Raw genomic sequence first — 6,585 nt, 5'->3', positions numbered from 1 at the left:
CTCAGGCAGGAAACCCTATACCATTTCGGACAAATGGCTGTCCAGTCTCTTCTTAAAAACTTCCAGTGTTGGAGCATTCACCGCTTCTGGAGGCAGGTTGTTCCACTGGTTAATTGTTCTCACTGTCAGGAAGTTTCTCCTTAGTTCTAGGTTGCTTCTCTCCTTGATTAGTTTCCACCCGTTGCTTCTCGTCCTGCCTCCAGGCACTTTGGAAAATAGCTTGACTCCCTCTTCTTTATGGCAACCCCTGAGATATTGGAACACTGCCCCCTCGTCCTTCTCTTCATTAAACTAGACTAGGCTGTCCTGTTTTCCTTAAGTAGAGCCAAGTCCTTAAAGTGTGCATCGGACACATAGAGGTTCATAAGCCTTCCATGGATCGGGTCATTAAATTGGATCTGGGTTTGGAATAACTTCCGCCTCTCTTTTCTTACCCAATTTCCTTGTGGCGAAGAGAGAGCGATCCTGTCTTAAATCAATACCCCCAGCCTTCTTCTCTCGCCAATCTCCATCCCATTATCTGCATAATGAAAGCAACAGGTATAGAGAAAGCATTCAACGGAGTATCATTCCCAAAGGTGGTGGTTATGTTTGGTTGAATCTTAGGCAACTCCTGGTGACTCACCCAAAAGAACCAAACCCCAAATGTCCCTAAAACTCTTTATGGTCAGAATAAGAAAGTGATATCCATTACTACGCAGTGTTGGCAGAAGAGGTGGACAAATCCTTTCCTATCAGTTGAATCATTAGGATAATGTGCACCCACAACTGGGAGTTATCCCACCACTGTTCTTGGAGAACTGTGAATGCAAACATTGATCCGGTGTTTTCATGTGTTTTCAACTGTGCTCTTAAACCAGCAAGTGCTCTGAGAATTGACCTTGGTGTTACAGAAAAGTGTCCTGAGTCCCTGGCTGTTCAAAACTGAAGGAGACCTAGAAAGGTAGAGGAATGACTAACAGAAGTCTGAGGGACTTGTTTCTGAAAAATTGGCAGTGCTTTTTTCTTTAGGTGGTCCAGAGAATTTTACTGACAGCCAGAGTAGCCAGGTAACATACACAATATTTGAGATTTCCCCAGCTGCCATTCTTCTCGTGCCTTTGAACTGTGGCTGCCAATTCTTAGCATGAAAGCTCAGCTTTCTTTAAGGTCAGTTCTAGCCTTCAGTCTTTTCCTCATGCAGAGTCTTCCATTCTGGTGACTGAAACATGGATTGAAACATATAGGTCAGAGTAAGGGGGAATTTCCAGGGGTTCTTCTATAATTATGGTGCTAATGCAGAAGTTCCTGCTCTTGTATCATCTAGATCAGGGCTGTCAAATTGCCGGCCAGCGGGCCGGTTTCATCATACCGAAGCCGCGCCCACCCCATTGCTAGCAATGCAAAAAGAGTCATGATACGTCATGTGACATGGCGAGTCTGACACCCGTGATCTAGATGGACTGGCTGAATTAATCAATGCAAACATCTTTGTCAACATTTAGCCTAAATGCATGAAGACTCATGAGCCACCTAAATCAATACAATCTCAGTGCTGTGTATGGAAATAGATTCTGTTTTAAATAACTGGCTTAAAATACACCTATTACTTCAGTAGATTTCTAAATGCATTGTTGTACTGTAGAAATGAAGCATTGTGTTTCCAATGAAACTGAATTGCTAGCTAGCATCACCAAGTGAAAATTGCCTTCAATATATTGGGAGGAAGTGATCATGCAATATTGGAATTCAACATTATGGAAGCACAAGCAATAGAACACAGTCAAACTAGAGTCTTGGACTTCAAGAGAGCTAATTTCAATAAACTTAAGAGTTTGGGAAGGATTCCATGGATGAGAATCCTCAAGGGGAAAACAACTCAAGAGGCTTGGGAAATTTTGAAAAGTGAGATAATAAAGGCCCAGTCTAGCACAATACCAACAAAGAGGAAAAATAACAGCTCTCAAAAGAAACCAGCATGGCTGCATAAAGAACTCTCTGATAAATTGAAAGATAAAAAGGACAGGTATAAAAAGTGGAAAGAGGGACACATAACTAAGTCAGAATATCAGCAAATAGCCTGAGCCTGCAAAGACAAAGTGAGGAAAGCTAAGGCTCAAAATGAACTAAGGCTTGCAACCAAAGTCAAAAATAACAAAAAAAAGCTTCTTTCAACATATAAAATAGAAGAAAAAAGTGAAGGAAATGATTGGTCCATTAGTGGGTGAAAGTGGCAAGAAGGTGACAAGCAACAGGAAGAAAGCAGAACTATTTAACTCGTTTTTTGCATCTGTCTTTACACAAAGGGAAAAAACAGACCAACCTATCAAAAATAGTGCCATAAAAAACAAAATAGAAATACAAGTTAAGATAGGCAAGAAAATGGTAAGTGAACACCTGTCCAGCCTAGACAAGTTCAAATCACCAGGACCAGATGGATTACACCCCAAGGTTCTCAAGGAACTGGCAGATGTGATCTCAGAACCACTCGATTATATTTTTCAAAGATCCTGGAGCACTGGGGAACTACCAGAGGACTGGAAAAGAGCTGATGTAGTTCCCATCTTCAAAAAAGGGAAAAAAAAGAACCCAGGAAATTACAGACCTATCGGCCTGACCTCAATACCTGGGAAGATTCTGGAAAAGATAATAAAACAACGAATCAGCGAACACCTACAGGCAAACAAAGTCATTACTAAAAGCCAACACAGGTTTGTCAAAAACAGATCTTGCCAGACAAATCTTATTGCATTCTTTGACCAAGTGACAAAATTAGTGGACCAGAGGAATGCTGTGGATATAATTTATTTGGACTTCAGTAAGGCATTTGACAAAGTAGATCACAACCTACTAGATAAGATAGAAAAATGTGGGTTAGACAGCATCACCGCCAGATAGATTCGTAGCTGGCTGACCAGCTGTACTCAGCGTGTGGTCCTCAATGGAACAGCATCTACATGGAGGGAAGTGTGTAGTGGGGTGCCCCAGGGCTCTGTTCTGGGCCCAGTGCTCTTCAACATCTTCATCAACGATCTGGACAAGGGGATAGATGGGGAACTCATCAAATTTGCAGATGACACCAAGCTGGCAGGAATAACCAACACTCCAGAAGACAGGCTTAGGATACAGGAGGATCTGGACAGACTTGAACACTGGGCGCTATCTAACAAAATGAAATTCAATGGTGAAAAAAGTAAGGTTCTACATTTGGCAAGAAAAACCAAATGTACAGGTATAGTATAGGGGGTACCTTGCTCAATAGTAGTAACCGTGAGAGGGATCTCAGAGTCCTAGTGGACAATCATTTAAATATGAGCCAGCAGTGTGCTGCAGCTGCCAAAAAAGCCAACACAGTGCTGGGCTGCATTAACAGAGGGATAGAATCAAGATCATGTGAAGTATTAATACCACTTTACAATGCCTTGGTAAGGCCACACTTGGAATACTGCATCCAGTTTTGGTCACCACAATGTAAAACAGATGTTGAGACTCTAGAAAGAGTACAGAGAAGAGCAACAAAGATGATTAGGGGACTGGAGGCTAAAACATATAAGGAACGGTTGCTGGAATTGGGTATGTCTAGTTTAATGAAGAGAAGGATGAGGGGGGACATGATAGCAGTGTTCCAATATCTCAGGGGCTGCCACAAAGAAGAGGGAGTCAAGCTATTTTCCAAAGCGCCTGAAGGCAGGACAAGAAGCAACGGGTGGAAACTAATCAAGGAGAGAAGCAACCTAGAACTAAGGAGAAACTTCCTAACAGTTAGAACAATTAACTAGTGGAACAACCTGCCTCCAGAAGCAATGAATGCTCCAACACTGGAAGTTTTTAAGAAGAAACTGGACAGCCATTTGTCCGAAATGATATAGGGTTTCCTGCCTGAGCAGGGGGTTGGACTAGATGACCTCCAAGGTCCCTTCCAACTTTATTATTATTATTATTATTATTATTATTATTATTATTATTATTATTATTATTATTATTATTATTATTATTAATCACTGAGAAGTTAATTCAAACATAATATATTAAAACATTTTAAAAGTTTACTTACTATCAGAACCAAAGTTTTACTGCAAGCTAGTCTTAAGGTCACAATGGACAAAACTGTTTTGAGGTAGGTGTCCCTTGAAACTTAGCAATTCAGATTTAAGGTCAGGCATTAGCAATTCAGATTTGAGGTTAGGCATTATAAGAATAATAGCCCAAGTGAAGATAATGGAATGAGAAGTGACCTGACCTGATTTTGATCAGGACCAAAAATATAGAAAGGATCACCATCCGCATCAATGCTTTTCCCTGGGAAATTGGAGGGCTTGGCTGTTAATAAAGACACTAATCTTCTAGATTCATAGAAAAAAATGAGAAAAGTTTGAACATTTAAAAGAAAACTGCAAATCTTTGTTGAGATTGGATTGCGTCTATCCTTATTGAGTTAGGAAGCCTATTAGTTAGGAAACCTATTAAAGTTAGAACTTAACCTCCTCTTTCAATAATCATAGAAAAAACACTTGAAATGGTAAAGATATTTTTTGCCCAAGTTCAGTTCCTGGACTTCAGCATGCAATTTATTTGGCAGCAACACAAAAGTAGCGGCCTTTTCCTATACTGTAGTGGTATTCTCTTCCCAGTCTAACCTGCACTCCTGAGAATCCCTGATGGTTCTCCATCCATGTACTGGCCAGGCCAACCTTGTTTAATTCTGAGTTCAAACAAGGTCAGGGAAGTGCTTTTGGTTAACTAGGACATGTTTGTGCTTGGGAATAGCATCTGAACATCTCTTTTCTTCCTCCCACCCCTTCCTATATAAAACATTTACCATGTTTTGCTTCCCCAGTAGAGGGAAAATAGGGATCTTTACACTTAGATAAGGTTGCCAGTAGTTAGAAATTATTCTCTTGTTCTCTGGCTTTACACTGATTTCCATCTGGTCTTTGAAATGTAAACTCATTTCTTGTGGAACTAGAACAGTGCTGTCTGTTTTATTGCTGAGTTTTTAATTATACTACATTTATTTGGCTGTGTTTTCCATTGTTAGAATTTTTGAGCCCCATGTGTTGTTTGAGAAGGTGGGATACAAATTAAGCAAATAATGGTAAGTATTTTAAAAGAAGTTAGTGTAAGAATATGAGTTGCTTCTGTTAAATATACAAGTCACAGACGTCTAAGAGCTCATTATATCTTAAGTTTTGTATCTTTCACTTTCTTCTATATTTTACCATGAGTGATAATTTCTCAAAATTTGAGTATTCTGTTTTTTCTGTCATTGTGGAAAATATATTTTAATGATGCATCTGAAAGCTTCACGGGAATTACTGCATTATAAAACTGTAGTTGAAAATTGAACTTACTGATGTAAATAAAGAAATTATGTGTAAATACTGTATATTTATATAATATATTTATAATATATTTTTCATATTTTCATTTCTCCATTTTTATTATTGTAAGCCACCTAGAGTAGCCCCTTGGTGAGAAAGGTAGAAAATAAATTTGAGAAATAACAATTTAAATACAAATGATATTTGAAAAAGAGAAGGAAGGAAGGAAGGCTTTTCCAGTAAGTGATTTGTTAACAAATTAACAATTATACTTTAAAATATCAGTTAAATATATTGATCGTTGTTTTGCTCCATCCTGTACCATGATATCACTACATTGTAAGTTGATGTTTTAGAATGGCTATTGTTAAATATAAATTAAAAACTCTCTTAGAATCTTAATTCTGTCATAAAAGTCATGGGATAATCTCAAATTCTTTTTTCTGAAGCATATTGTATGAGCATGACTATTGTATGCTCTTTGAGAGAAAGACAGGATACAATAACATTAATAATGTCATGAGGCAAAAAAAAAATATCTCCTCATTTCCTCACAAATAATTCTGTCCTAGATCTAAATTTAAAAATCATTAATGGCTACCAGAAACTACAACATATATATTTTAACCCTGGTAAAATAAATCCGCTTTATATTCTTTCCATTTACTCTTAAAACACTTGATATTCAAATAATATCTCTCAAGTTGATTTCTTATTTCATCTTTGTCTCCTTTCAGTAATATCCTCAGTAGTTTAACAAGTCTCTTTTGTAAATCCAAGATAAAAAGGTTTTCCAAATCTCTCTTCTGACTTATTCCATATGTCCTCTTTAGATATTAAGACATCAGCTTGTTTCATATGTAAAGCCATTATGACTTCTTTTTCCATGTTTGGCATTTTTAAATTTAATTTTAGATCATCCGCATCTTTTTTCATATCACTCTTGTAGTCTGACTTTTTTTTTTTAAAAAAAAAATCCATTTTCAAATTCACATTCAAATTACTTTCAGTCTCTATTTTATCCAATAAAATCTGTTTCTCTTCTGTATCCTCTGTTAATATCTATTTTTATAGTGCCAGAAAATCTTGAAAGAAATTTCTGAGAACTTTGTTTCCAGACAGCTTTGATTTATTCTAACATCAAATAGTATTGTCAAATAGTATCCATTGTATTAATGGGTCTCTTCTTCTTTAATTTTAATATTTAGTTCTCTCTGGTTCCCTCTAGTCAACCATCAAAGTCCCCTCTTATTATATGTTTATTGTCCAATCAGCAAAACTTTCC

This window comes from Protobothrops mucrosquamatus, unplaced genomic scaffold (assembly GCF_001527695.2).
Source record: "Protobothrops mucrosquamatus isolate PMUCROS unplaced genomic scaffold, P.Mucros_1.0 scaffold1394, whole genome shotgun sequence".
NCBI classification, from domain to species: Eukaryota; Metazoa; Chordata; class Lepidosauria; order Squamata; family Viperidae; genus Protobothrops; species Protobothrops mucrosquamatus.
The sequence above is the reverse complement of the archived record's forward strand: the minus strand, read 5'-3'. Positions refer to the sequence as shown.